At 49.1% G+C, this 14625-nt stretch overlaps 1 protein-coding gene and 1 non-coding gene across 4 annotated transcripts in view; one reads left to right on the top strand and one right to left on the bottom strand.

The window, feature by feature from the left end:
- The first annotated feature begins 754 nt into the window (after nucleotides 1-754).
- TRAF3 (TNF receptor associated factor 3) overlaps nucleotides 755-14625 on the top strand; it is a 133316-nt gene continuing 119445 nt past the window's right edge. For all 3 annotated transcript variants that reach the window (XM_030803942.1, XM_030803943.1, XM_030803940.1), the window contains exon 1: nucleotides 755-979. The gene's annotated coding sequence lies outside the window, so the exon portion shown is untranslated. The remainder of the gene's footprint in view (nucleotides 980-14625) is intronic.
- Nucleotides 13735-13833, bottom strand: LOC115832710. Its single transcript, XR_004028220.1, has one exon. It is a non-coding gene; the product is annotated as a small nucleolar RNA U13 (small nucleolar RNA).

Genomic DNA, 14625 nt, shown 5'->3' with positions numbered 1-14625 from the left:
ACCAGTGAGCAAGACACCACTCCGGGGCGTGGGAGGGTCCCCGGGAGGGAGAAAGGAAAGTGCCACCAAACTAATGTGGAGGGCTGCCCTCTGCACGCAAAAGGGGCCCCACGGCCTGAGTCACCCTCAGCCCCACCTGCGTGTGCGCGAGGGTGCGTGGCCTGGTACGCGTGCGCACGGTGTTGCTGAGCTTGTGTGCGCGTGTCCGCGTGAGGGGAGTGTGACCGTCGTGTATGCGTCCGCGACAGTGCGGGGGGCCGCATGTCGGACCCGTGCGTGTGCGTAGGGTTCGCGTGTGGCCATGGGCACACGGGCGTGCACGCACAGGGGCTGCGTATGCCGGCGTGGGGGGCGCGGGCGAGGAGGAGCGGCGCCAGCACCTCTCGGCCCCCACGCGGCCTGCGTGGCTTTTTGACCCGGAAAGGCGGGGACGCGGGGACGCGCGGCGGCGGGGGCGCAGTGGGGGCGGCGCAGAGCGAGGAGGCCCGCGGGGCGCGCGACGGGGACGGGAGGGAGGCGGGGGGCGCCTGGGGCCGTCCCCGCCCCGCGCCGCGGCGCCGCCGTTGCTACGGCCGGGCGGGCGGCCGCCGGGCGCTAGGGCCCTTAGCAACGGGGCGCGGGCGCGCGCGGGGGCCGGCGGGCGCGTGGGGCCGGCGGCGCTCGCGGGCTCCTGCCGCTCCCACGCGCGCGGGCGGCGGGGGCGGGGCGGCGGGCGCGCCGGGGATTTCCAGCGCGCGAGAGGAAGTGCCTGCGCGGGGCTGCGTGAGGGAGCGAGGGAGCGAGGGAGCGCGGCGCGGCCGCCGCGTGCGCGAGCCGGGGTTGCAGCCCAGCCGGGACTTTCCAGCCGGCGGCAGCCGCGGCGGCCGCCGGCTCTTCCCCGCCCCCCGCCATGGGGCAGCCCGGGGAGCAGGACGCTGCGGACCGCGGCGGAGGACGCGCCCGGCGCCCCTGAGCCGGCCGAGCGGCGGCGGACCGCGAGGTAAGGGGCCGCGGCGGGCGGGCGGGCCTCCGGCGCGCGGCCGGGCGCCTCCATCCCAGTCGCCTCCATCCCGCGCCCTCGGCGGCGGGGCCCGGGGGCCTCGGGGCTGCCCGGCGCGGGCCCGGCGCGGCGCAGGCCCGGCCCGTCCCGGCGGCGACGGCGGGGCGCGGCTTCAGCCTGGCCCCGCGCCCCAGCCGGGTTGCCTCCCGCCCCCGGACGCCTCAACTTCGGCAAACTTTGTCCCAGAGGCCGGGCTCGGGGCCCGAGGGGGCCGGGGTGCCCGCAGCTTTTCAGGAAACGGGGCGCGCAGGCCTCGCCACGGCCGTGACCCCCGCGGGCGTTGAGGACCCGGCACCCCGCGGGGCCGCGTGTTTCACGCGGGGGAACGGGCGGCTCAGGGACTGCGTGGCCGAGCGCGCTGCCCGGGCCGGCCGGGGGGGCCCGGGCGTTATTGGAAAGTTGGTCCTGAGTCATGCCGCCTCGGAGGCGCCTCCGACCGCTTGGCGGGCGGCGCGGGTGTCCGGGCATGGGCAGAGGGCGCGAATCCCCCTCGCGCGGCCGCCGAGGGCCGGCGACTCCCGGGGCACCGGGCGGCTCCGGGCCGCGGGCTCTGCCTCTTCCCCGCGGGCGCCAGGCGGCTCTCGGCGGGCTGGCCGGTTCCACGCCGCCAGCCAGCCCCGTGTGGGGACTTCGGTCTAGTATTTGGACCCGAGGAGAGAATTCTGTGTGGAAAATTCTCTCGCTTCGATTGGAAACAGTAACAAACTGGAAACGGATGAGGTGTTATGGACGTGCTTGGAAATCCAAGAAGCCTTTAGATTAGGAGCCGTTGACGGGACCAGTTGTATTTCACATTTTTCGAATTAAGCTCAGAATCAGTTTTCAGAATGACATGTGATGCGTGATGCGTGGTGTGTGTGTGCCTGTGTGTGTGTATGGATATAATTCATTCATTTTTGTGGCGTCAGAAAGGTTATGTCGAGCGTTGTAGCGGCTTCTTAATTTACATTCACAGCATACAACTGAAGAGGAGCCATTATTTATTTTTTTTCCTAGCATTTGCTGCGACTACACACTGCCGGAGCGTTTGGAAATGTTGTTTGCTGTTACCCTGTATGTGTCTATAAAATTCTTACTGTAGGGAATGGCCAAGTGGACCATCAGTTCGTCCTGAGATCTTCTCATGTTTCTCACGTCTTTGAAAATGGCCTGTGAAAAGACTGCATCATATGTAGGATGTCTGGCAAAATAGTGTACAGCGTTCTTTTCTCAAATGAGAGGAAATGTGTACCTTTTCACCGCGTTGTGACGAAGTAAATGTTAAGAATTAGTCTAAAGATGAAAATTCTTTGGCCAAAACAAGATAAGCCTTATCGATATGAAAACTGGAACATATCACATGGGACTGGAAATCCTGTGAGTGGGTGCTCATGACGGAAACCCTGACAGACCTTGGGTTCCAGCATCGCTAGTGAAAATCAGACCTTATCATGGATAGGGGTTAAGATGTAAGGTGTCTCACCCAGACGCCATCTGTTCCAGCTGTCAATGCAGAAGCCAGGAAAGGAGAGCGAGCTGGCCAGGGAGAATTCCAGTTTTTTTTTTTTTTTTTTTTTTGAGACATTCATGTGAATTTCTCTGCGAGGGGAAAGAAGACCAATTATTTTCCTTGGATGCTGTCCCTTCTTTTGGAATTAATAAGATGGCTTCACTCAGTGAGAGGCTGTAAAGACATTTCACTGGAAACAGGCAGTAACAGTGGCCAGTTGTTTCTGTTAATACCATCAAAATATCCCTACTCTTGTTTGTGCCTTGAAGAAAGTCCTTCATTTAACTGAGACATCTGAGCCTGCTTTGCGGATTCTGATTCTCTAAATACTCCTGCAAGAATCCCTTTAATTTTTCACTGTGCAACTCAAGAAGGACCTTTCTAGGGTATTGTCAGGATACGTATGCTAATGATATTGTCAGGTTAGATGAGAATGATTGATCACTCCCTTAAAATCCTTTTTTATGTTGTTAAAGCTGTACTTTAAGAAAGATAAAACTGCCACTGTGGCGTTGCAAGTCTGAGCTAGCTCAAGCAAACAAAGGAAATTGCGTTAAATTTGCCCAACTCTATTTTCTCATCTTCGTATATAGCAAGACTCTCCAAACAGCAAGTGATCTAACCTATCAAGTATTATGCAATAGCTGAATTTCCTTGCAGTGGTCAGTTTAAAGAACTGTTAACTTAGCAGAGGCGACGTCTCGTGGCCAAGGCCCTCAGGGTCCACTCCATGGAATCAGGACCCCTTGCTGCTGCTTTGCGAGTGTTCATGGAGGAAGAAAAATCACTTGGTGTTCTTTTTTTGCATGGAGGAGTCATAATAACTGACTTCAGATACAGAGAAAGTGGGAAGAGTGAGAAAGAAGGAGGTGAGGCCGGAGGATTTGGAAGGCCACCAGAGAGAGGCAGCCGAGGCCTGATTGTGGAGATGATGCTTAGACTTGCTTTGAGCAGGAGTGATGAAACCAGAATGAGGGAGGCCCAGACGCCGGGGAGAGGTACAGGGGATAGGTGCCATGTGGTTTGCACCACCGCAGCAGGCTTCAGGTCCCAAAGACGCGAATGGAAATAGAAGAAAATGCAGTTTTATTTATTTATTTATTTTTTGAGACAGAGTCTCGCTCTGTCGCCCAGGCTGGAGTGCGGTGGCACAATCTTGGTTCTCTGCAAGCTCCGCCTCCCGGGTTCACGCCATTCTCCTGCCTCAGCCTCTCCCAGTAGCTGGGACTACAGGCGCCTGCCACCACGCCCGGCTAATTTTTTTTTTTTTTTTTATATTTTTAGTAGAGACAGGGTTTTACCGTGGTCTCGATCTCCTGACCTCGGGATCCGCCTGCCTCGGCCTCCCAAAGTGCTGGGATTACAAGCGTGAGCCACCGCGCCCGGCCAAAAATGCAGTTTTAAACAGAAAAGAAAAAAAACTGAGAAAATGTTATGTGTGCTTGTGTAAAATTTATTATTCATAATTAAAATACAAAATGGCTTTCTCATTTGAGAAAGCTTTTATTGACTAAGTTCTGCACAACAGTATTCCAGGAAAGGGGGTCGGGAGACAGACCACCCTAGGGAGAAGGCAGAGTTTTTTACTATTAAGCATAATATCTTTTTTTTTTTTTTTTCGGTGAAGCTTATCGTCGGCCTGTACAGATGACTTGGAGTAGGCTGGCAGGTAGTGGGATGTCATAAATGCTGATGCCTGTTGGTTTCTGTCAACTTTAGGAATCAGGTTGGAATCGATGCTGCATTCTGTATTATTCGAGATAAGTGGATCGTTATTTGGGACTTGGGAGACTTTTTCTCATTTAATTAATGTTCAGTTAATGTGCCCTGAGTTCTCATAATGTTCTGGTTACCATGCTGGGAAGAGTGAGACACAGCACCTGTCTGCTAGGGTGTGAGCTGCAGGGATATAGGCCATCTTGGCCCCTGTGCACAATGAGGGGACATGCCAGAAACCAGCAGATACTTGACTGAGACAGACCAGGACAGGAGCTTGTGGCAGGAAGGATAAGGAAAAATGCAAATCTACCATCCTGCCCTCAGGGTGCTAACCACTCGGCGGAGAATACTTTTTCCCACCAGGAAGAAACCAGAAAGTCAGAATGTAGGATGAAATGAATTAGTGGATTGTGTAGAATTCTGGAAGTGTGGTGGGAATCCACCATGAGGGAAAGAGAAAGCTCTTGGTTGGCTGAGGTAGTTGGGTAAGTCTTCTGGGGAGCGGCGTTGAGTGGAGGCCCAGTATCAGGAAAGCTCTGGTATAGTGGGGTCATCTGGCCCCTCTTACAGGGCACCCTCCCACTTTGTTTTGGTAAGATGGGATCTGACGGCCTGCCATCCTGTCACTCCTTGCCAGTAGATGCAGGGCTGGCCATGCTGCTGGTCATTGGGTTTCCAGTTGGGAAGTTGCACGTGCTGGCCTCTGGCTCTTGCCAGGGCGTTTTGTGACTGGGAGCTCATGTGAGTCACGCATACTGTACTGTGAAGGGCATGGTCTGTGGAGGGGAACAGGGCAGCGGGCCCTAACCTGGGTGACACCACTTTGCTGTCCCTACCGTTTTTCATTGCAGGTTGAAAGTCTCAAAAGTGGCAGGGGAAGGGGTGTAAATGTTAAAAAGCCCCTTCCTAGCCTGGCATGCGCACCTGTGGTCCCAGTTACTCCAGAGGATGAAGTGGGAGGATCATTCTAGTCTGGGTGACACAGTGAGATCCCTGGCTCTAAAATAAATTTATTTATTTATTTTATTTTATTTGAAACAGGGGCTCACTCTGTCGCCCAGTCTGGAGTACAGTGGCCCGATCTTGGCTCGCTGCAACCTCCACCTCCCGGGTTCAAATGAGTCTCCTACCTCAGCCTCCTGAGTAGCTGGGATTACAGGCGCCTGCCACCACACCCGGCTATTTTTTTTTTTTTGAGACAGAGTCTCACTTTGTCACCCAGACTGAAGTGCAGTGGTGCAATCTCAGCTCACTGCAACCTCCACCTCCTGGATTCAGGCGATTCTCCTGCCTCAGCCTCCTGAGTAGCTGGGACCACAGGTGTGTGCCACCATACCTGGCTAATTTTTGTATTTTTAGTAGAGATGGGGTTTCACCATCTTGGCCAGGCTGGTCTCAAACTCCAGACGTCAAGTGATCCACCTGCCTCGGCCTCCCAAAGTGCTGGGATTACAGGCGTGAGCCACTGTGCCCAGCCTTCCCAGCTAATTTTTGTATTTTTTAGTAGAGACAGGGTTTTGCCGTGTTGGCCAGGCTGGTCTTGAACTCCTGACCTCAGGTGATCCACCCACCTCAGCCTCCCAAAGTGCTGGCACTACAGGTGTGGGCCACCACACTCGGCCTATTTGTTTTTTTGAGATGGAGTCTTGCTCTGTTGCCCAGGCTGGAGTGCAGTGGTGCAATCTTGGCTCACTGCAGCCTCTGCCTCCTAGGCTTAAGCAATTCTCCTGCCTCAGCCTCCTGAGTAGCTGGGACTACAGGTGCCTGCCCCCATGCCGGGCTAATTTTGTATTTTTAGTAGAGAGCGGGTTTCACCCTGTTGGCCAAGCTGGTCTCGAACTCCTGAGCTCAAGTGATCCATCCATCTCAGCCTCCCAAAGTGCTGGGATTACAGGCGTGAGCCACCGCACCCTGTCTTGGCTCTAAAATTTAAAGAGTCCTTTCCCCAGCCTACTCCTGTGTCATCCATGTTTAAATGACCTGGCTCCTTAATTCTCAAGAACTGAAAAATTGGGGCCCTACATTTCATTTCACAATTTACTTTTTTACTAGGATTTGTTCCTTGCTGATTTCGAGCATTAAAAAAAAAAAAATTAAATGGAGGCTATTTGGTAGTAACTTCTCATGAGGCCATTCTATCAAGAAAGATATGAGGATCTTCGGCTTTGACATTCTGATTTCCTTTCCAGTTGAAACACTGATTCTGTGGCAGAACCCAAAAGCGTATTTATTGGAAACTTGATTTCTTTAAGTGGAAAGAAAAGCTAAATTGATTAACCAAGTAGGGTAATATAATCTGTAAGGCAACAGTAGCATCAAAGTGGTGAAATGTGAATCTCCAGGAGTCGTGAAAATTGTAATGAAGGTTTTCTGAGATTAATTTTGTGTTCTGGAAGGTTAATGCCCGTTAGGAGGCCTGCATACACAAGGTAATGAGGTGCTTGTTAGGCCTTCCCTCCTTCCCCCAAGGGCCAGGCACATGGTAAGCTCTGGGTCAGTGTTTGTGTCCAGATTCTGCAAGCCGGGGAGACAGGAGGGATGTGACAGATGCCCACAGTGGTCCCATGTGTTTGGAGTGTGTGTCAGCAGTTGGGTGTGCCTCGTAGCTGCCTCCCTTAACTGTGTGTTCCTGGAGGTCAGGCTTCCATCCTCCCGTTCTGATAATGCTTAGCTCCAGGATTTGTTGCATTGGGGGGGTTCTTTGGTGGAAAGTTTCATTTGACAATGTAATTTTCTTGGATGCTTTTAATGACTTAAAAGCTGGAAGAACAGGAAAACTAGTTCTCTTGAGCTCTTTCATGTCCAGTAATACCCAGAAATTATAACTTTATGCTGGAAATTAAACCTGCTATTTGAAACCTTATTATAGGGTGAATTAAGAGTTTAGGTTTCAGAGGCTTTTCTGTGTGACTTTCCCCTTAGTGGGAGGGGGTTTGGTATGCCCATTAAGTTTTATCTTAAAATTTAATGTGAATTTACATTGTACTCAGTAATGTGGCTGATTGTTTTAATATAAACTTACCTCGTTCCCTAAATCTTTTAAAACTGTTGATACTCCAAAAGATGTATTGTGTTTCTGGAATCCCACTGTGTATCCCTGGAGCTGTCCACCCCACAGCTGGAGAAATGTGGCATGGTGGAGGGTACCAGCTTTGAGGATCTGAATTCCAGTCTTCCCTCTGTATTTAGTGGTAGAATGACTTGGGCAGGCCGCTTGGCCCCGCTGAATTGATTTCCCTATCTATAAAATGGGGCTACTAGCACCAGGGACATCACTTGCTTATTATGAGTGAGATGGATGGGAAAGCATTGTGCAGATGTTAATTTTCATAGTATTAGGGGATTGAGATGTAATAGAGTAAGAATGTTAAGATCTTAGAATGTAAATATCAGATTTTGTTAGTTAGGGACCACAGAAGTTTTCTAGTTGAGGTCTCTTATTTTATGTGGGAGGCAGCCGAGGCTCTCAGTGTTTAGGTAAGTAACTCTCCCAAGGCAAATAATGACAAAGCAAGGGCTCTTCACCCAGGCTAGGTTTTTCCCTGCATTTTTCATGTTCCCAGCGTTTGCCCCTGGGAAGATGCTTGGCTTTTTGTTTTTTTTTTTTTTTTTTTTTGAGGTGGAGTTTTGCTCTTGCTGAGGCTGGAGTGCAGTGGCACGATCTCGACTCACTGCAACCTCCGCCCCCCGGGTTCAAGCTATTCTCCTGCCCCAGCCTCCTGAGTAGCTGGGATTACAGGCACCCGCCACCTCGCCTGGCTAATTTTTGTATTTTTAGTAGAGACAGGGTTTCACCACGTTGGCCAGGCTGGTCTTGAACTCCTGACTTCAGGTGATCTGCCCACCTCGGCCTCCCAAAGTGCTGGGATTACAGGCGTGAGGTACGGGACCCCACTGATGCTTGGCTTCTGATTGCAGCTAGGGTTAATTGAGAATTATTGAATCACCCACACTTTTTTTGAGAACTTTCTAAGTGCTAGGGGCTATGCTCGTTGCTAAAGCTAAGAAGTCAGATAGGGTGCCGTCTGATCTCTGTCTTCAAGGAGCTTCCATGTGATGAATGAGCCAGAAGAATAATTTCATTATGGCTTCATGTGGTAGGTGCCACAGCAGTGCAACAGAGGCTCTGGAGGCTCTAGTGCATTGTGGAGGCGCTGTGCAGTTTCGACCTGGGTTAGGAGGAGGGATTTCCCAAGGAGGTAACTCCTAGGGAAGCTAGCAGCAGGAGTGGGGAAGCCTGGGCTGGCAGGGAGTCGCCTGGCAGACGGCCCATGAGTCGGAAGGGCTTCTCCTGTGGCTGTCCTTCAGGGGAGAGGGTACAGGACAAGGGACCCGGCCACTTCTGGGTGCTGTGTTTGTGACAGCCTAACTCCTGAGGTAGGAATTCTCCCCATTTTGCAGGTGAGGAAAAGGAAAAGCAACAGGCCTGTTGGACCCCAGAGTTCGTGGTTTCACCACAGCTGAATTACAGTGCAGTTTTAGATTTTCTTCAGATTCTAAACTTCTTAGTTTTGCTTTCAGAGTAGACTTAGTTTTGCTGCTGTAGAGTGCTTTTTAAAAAAATTGTGTATTTTTCATACAGCCTTTCCCTTCCATCCAACATCTGTTTTGCCTATATGGCTGATTATTCTAGGCCACACTCCATTCCATCTCTGGCGTAAGTTCGTTTCTTATAGCAGCCTCCTTGTATTCACTCTCCTTTGACACATTTGGTTGGGAGGTTCTTTACGCAGTGGCTCAGATGCTTCTTACAGCTTGCTGAGTAGCAGTCCCTAACCTGATTTGCTAATGTGTTTTCTTTCCCCTTTCTCTCTTAATTTACATTTAAACTGGTAGTCTAGTAATAATGATAGTATTTAGTCATTGTGTCTTACAGGGTTTCACAAACATTAGCTTGTTAGTGATGAACAAGTCCCCAAGGCCTGGTCACTCTGCAGAGAGCATAATGGTTACAGCCTAGTACCTATTCATCTTGAATTTAATTATAACTACAAATTGCCTGTGGAAATACGAGTTAAAGGCATGGAAGCCCTCACCACTGTTAGCAGGGAATTGATGTTTGGCTATTTTGGAGAATACTTTAGCTCTTCTGCGAGAACCACTGTCTAGGTTTTGAACATGCAACCAGGAGGGGTCAGTGGTGGCTGAGCAGAGATGTAGGGGCTTGTTTCATGGCCATCTGTACCTGCTTCAGGAAGGGCTGTGAATAACGGAATGCAGCCAGACACTGAGGCCACTAGGTCAGGTCCTTGGGATGACAGAGGGTAGATTTCTTTGTTCTTAGACTTAGGTTGGCCCTTGTAGGGTGGAGGTGGTGGCGTGAGAGCCTTCCCTGCCTTCTCCAGGTTGAAGGATATTTCTGTGCATCTGGGATAGGTCTCTAGGGTTGAGAGGACAAGCTTCTCAAGGGTTGGCTCACTTCATTATTTGTATTTCTGCAGTCTGGCCTATGATGTACACAGTAAAAAGGAGACCAGTTTATGTACGGAAGGAATCAGACCTGCTTTGAATTCTGGTCTGTCCTTCAGCTAACTATGCTGTTAAATTACTCTTCCTTTCTAAGCCTCAGTTTTCTCATCTATGCAAAGGTAACTGTAGAGTTCACAGTCACATAGAAAAGCCTCTGAAACCTAAACTCTCCCTCTGGAGATGGATGGTGGTGATGGTCGCACAACATTGTGCGTGTGTTTAATAGCACTGGACTATACGCTTAAAATGATTATGATGATAAATGTTATGTATATTTTACCATAATAAAAAAGTAATTGTGAGACTTAAAAGTGAGCCTGGGCTGGGCGCGGAGGTTCATGCTTGTAATCCCAGCACATTGGAAGGCCGAGGTGGGTAGATCACCTGAGGTCATGAGTTCGAGACCAGCCTGAACAACATAGTGAAACCCCATCTCACCTAAAAATACAAAATTAGCCGGGCGTGGTGGCACATGCCTGTAATTCCAGCTACTTGGGATGTTGAGGCAGGATAATTGCTTGAACCCGGGAGGCAGAGGTTGCAGTGAGCCAAGATTGCGCCATTGCACCCCAGCCTGGGCAACAAGAGTAAAACTGTCTTAAAAAAGAAAAAGCCTCTGCCAGGTGCAGTGGCTCATACCTATAGTCCCAGCACTTTGAGAGGATGAGGCAGGGGGATAGCTTGAATCCAGGAGTTCTCAACCAACCTGGGCAACATAGTGTGTTTTTTTGTTTTTTTTGTTTTTTGTTTTTTTTTTTTTGAGACAGAGTCTCACTCTGTTGCCCAGGCTGGAGTGCAGTGGTGCAATCTCGGCTCACTGCAAGCTCCGCCTCCCGGGTTCACGCCATTCTCCTGCCTCAGCCTCTTCGAGTAGCTGGGACTACAGGTGCCCGCCACCACACCCGGCTAATTTTTTGTATTTTTAGTAGAGACGGGGTTTCACTGTGGTCTCGATCTCCTGACCTCGTGATCCGCCCGCCCGCCTCGGCCTCCCAAAGTGCTGGGATTACAAGCGTGAACCACCGCGCCCGGCTGCAACATAGTGTTATAAGACCTTGTCTCTACAAAAAATTTAAAAATTAGCTAGACGTGGTGGCGTGCTCCTATAGTCCCATCTAACTACTCAGGAGGCTGATGCGGGAGGATTGCTTGAGCCCAGGAGGTGTTATTGTGTCACTATACTTCCGCACTTTAGCCTGGGTGACTCAGTGAGATCCTGTCTCAAAACAAGAACAAGAAAAATCAGAGCATGTGAGAGAATATAAGAACCTAATATTTCAGAAGTGATCATTTCTCTTCCCCTTTCCTTTCCTGAGTGGTTTCATAAAGGGAATGACTTATTAGCAATGTGGATGACAGGCTGTCTTGGAAATATGGCCTGTCCCTGGAAGAAATACCGGTGGGAGTAGAAGGACATTATTGGATTGCAAATAAATTATTTATAAAAAGGGTAAAATGTCTAGAAACTGAAATCACAGTGTATTTGCACAAAAGGAACATCTATAGATATCTCCCCTTTTTAAAAGCAGTTTTAACATATGAATTTTTATATATTTAAATTCATATTTTAGCACTTTTTTTCTGTTTTTTTTTTAATTTTTTTTTTTTAGACAGAGTCTCGCTCTGTCACCCAGGCACCCAGGCTGGAGTGCAGTGGCGCAATCTAGGCTCACTGCAAGCTCCGCCTCCCAGGTTCACGCCATTCTCTTGCCTCAGCCTCTCCGAGTAGCTGGGACTACAGGCGCCCGCCACCACGCCCGGCTAATTTTTTGTATTTTTAGTAGAGACAGGGTTTCACCGTGGTCTCGATCTCCTGACCTCGTCATCCACCCGCCTCGGCCTCCCAAAGTGCTGGGATTACAAGCATGAGCCACCGCGCCCGGCCTTTTTTTCTGTTATTTAGCAATAATTATATTCTTCAATTTGAGCTGGGCGTGGTGGCTCACGCCTGTAATCCCAACACTTTGGGTGGCTGAGGTGGGCAGATCACTTGAGGTCAGGAGTTCGAGACCAGCCTGGCCAACATGGTAAAATCCTGTCTCTACTAAACCAAAAAAAAAAAAAAAAAAAAATTAGCTGGGTGTGGTGGCACATGCCTGTAGTCCCAGCAACTTGGGAGGCTGAGGCAGGAGAATCGCTTGAATTTGGGAGGTGGAGGTTGCAGTGAGCCGAGATGGCGCTACTGCACTCCAGCCTGGGTGACAGTGAGACTGTCTCAAACAACAACAACAAAACTTCGATTTATTCAGGTCTCTGTTCACATTTTACCTCTTCAAAGGGGTCTTCTGAACACCCTAATTAAACAGCCCATGCTGTTGCTCTGGTCACTTGCCTTGCTTTTTTTTTTTTTTTCCATAGCAGAAAATGGTTTTCCTTTCCTTTTTCTTTTTTTTAAGATGGAGTCTCATTCTGTCACCCAGGCTGGAGTGCAGTGGTGTGATCTTGGCTCACTGCAACCTCTGTGTCCCAGGTTCAAGCCATTTTCATACCTCAGCCTCCCAAGTAGCTGGGATTACAGGTATGCGCCACCCCACCTAGCTAATTTTTGTAGTTTTTTAGTAGAGGTGGGGTTTCACCGTGTTGGCCAGGCTGGTCTCGAACTCCTGCGCTCAAGGGATCTGCCCGCCTCAGCCTCCCAAAGTGCTGGGATTACAGGCGTGAGCCCCCATGCCCGGCCTGCAGAGAATGTATTTCTATTACCTTAACCTATGTACTAGGAGTGTGCCCGGAATATGGTAGGTTCTCAAGTATTTGCATAAATGAACCAATAAATTATAGCCCAATATTTTATTGAGGCGAAATTCACATAATATACAATTATGCATTTTAAGTGTGCAGCTCAGCTGTATTTAGTGTATTCACAATGTTCTGCAACCACCAGCTCTCTCTAGTTTAAAAATCAGGCCAGGCATCGTAGCCCGCACCTGTAATTTCAGCATTTTGGGAGGCTGGGGTGGGAGGATCACTTGAGTCCAGTAGTTTGAGACCAGCCTGGGCAACAGAGGAAGACTCCATCTCAACAAAAATAAAGAATTAGCTTGGCTGGGTGTGGTGGCTCACGCCTGTAATCCCAGCACTTTGGCAGGCTGAGGTGGGCGGATCATGAGGTCAGGAGATCGAGACCATCCTGGCCAACATGGTGAAACCCTGTCTCTATTAAAAATACAAAAATTAGCTGGGCATGGTGGCGCGTGCCTCTAGTCCCAGCTACTTGGGAGGCTGAGGCAGGAGAATCACTTGAACCCAGGAGGCAAAAAATTGCAGCGAGCTGAGATCACGCCACTGCACTCCAGCCTGGGAGACAGAGCAAGACTCCATCTCAAAAAAAAAAAAAAAAAAAAAACAACTGGGCACAGTGGTTTGAGCCTGTATGTAGTCCCACCTACTCCAGAGGCTGAGGCAGGAGGATCGCTTGAGCCCAGGAATTTGAGGCTTCAGTGAGCTATGATCACACCACTGCACTCCAGCCTGGAGGACAGATGGAGAACCTATCTTAAAAAAGAAAAACAACTTTTCATCCCCCTTTACCCATTAAGTAATCACTCCCATTCCCCAATCCTCCCATCCCTTGATAACCTCTAATCTGCTTTTGGTCTCTGTGGATTTGCCTATTTTAGATATAGCATCTAGAAATCATATAACTTGTCTTTTGTGTCTGGCTGCTTTCACTTAGCGTGATGTTTTTGAGGTACATCCAAATTGTAGCATGTGTCAGTATTTTGTTCCTTTTTATTGCTGAATCATAATCCATTGTATGTGCATATATACCGCAATCTGTCTATTCATTTGTTCATGGGCATTTGGATTATTTTCACTGAGTATTAAGAGTAATGCTGCTATAAACATTTGTGTACAAGTTTCTGTGTAGGTATGTTTTTATTTCACTTGGGTATATACCTAGGAGTGGAATTGCTGGTCATATGGTAATATTGTATTTAACGTACTCCCACCAGCAGTGTTCCAATTTCAGGTCATCTTTGCTAAATTTATTTTGTTTTGTTTTGTTTTTTCTCTTTCATGTCAATGGTAATGTGCCGACGTCATAACAAGGTTTCAGAGTGGCACCTCTCACACCTTCATTTGAATACCCAATCACACTTATGAACTACAAAAGGATATATATGTGTGTGTGTGTGTGTGTGTTGTATGTGTATATGTATGTCTGTATTGTTGATTAAAGCTATTCTAGTTAGTGTAAAGTGGTATCTCATTGTGGTTTGGGTTTGTATTTTCTTGATGAGCAAAGATATTGAATGTCTTTTCATGTGACTCTTGGCCATTCGTATGTTTTTGGAGGGAAGACAATGTTTGTTGTTTGTTGAGTTCTTTATATATTCTGAATGTTAAACTTTTTTTTTTTTTTTTTTTTTTTTTTGAGACTGAGTCTTCTTCTGTTGCCTAGGCTGGAGTGCAGTGGCATGATCTTGGCTCACTGCAGTCTCCGCCTCCTGGGTTCCAGCAATTCTCATGCCTCAGCCTCGTGAATAACTGGGACTACAGGCACACACCACCATGCCTGGCTAATTTTTGTATTTTTAGTAGAGATGGGGTTTTGCCATGTTGCCCAGGCTGGTCTAGAACTCCTGGCCTCAAGTGATCCACCCACCTCAGCCTCCCAAAGTGTTGGGATTATAGGTGTGAGCTACTGCACTCAGCCTCTTCTGAGTTTTATTGTTTTAGTTTTTACCTTTAGGTTTTTTATCCATTTCAGTTAATTTTTGTATACGGAATGAGATAGGAGTCCCAATTCATTCTTTTGTATGTTCTTATTTAGTTTTCTCAGCACCATTTATTGAAAACACTATTCTTTCCCTATTGAATTGTCTTGGCACCCTTGTTAAAAATAAATTGGCCATAGATGTTTGCATTTATTTCTGGACTCTCAGTTCTGTTCTGTTGCTCTGAAAGT

The sequence above is a fragment of the Nomascus leucogenys genome, chromosome 22a, assembly GCF_006542625.1.
Source record: "Nomascus leucogenys isolate Asia chromosome 22a, Asia_NLE_v1, whole genome shotgun sequence".
Lineage (NCBI taxonomy): Eukaryota > Metazoa > Chordata > Mammalia > Primates > Hylobatidae > Nomascus > Nomascus leucogenys.
The sequence above is the reverse complement of the archived record's forward strand: the minus strand, read 5'-3'. Positions and strand labels throughout refer to the sequence as shown.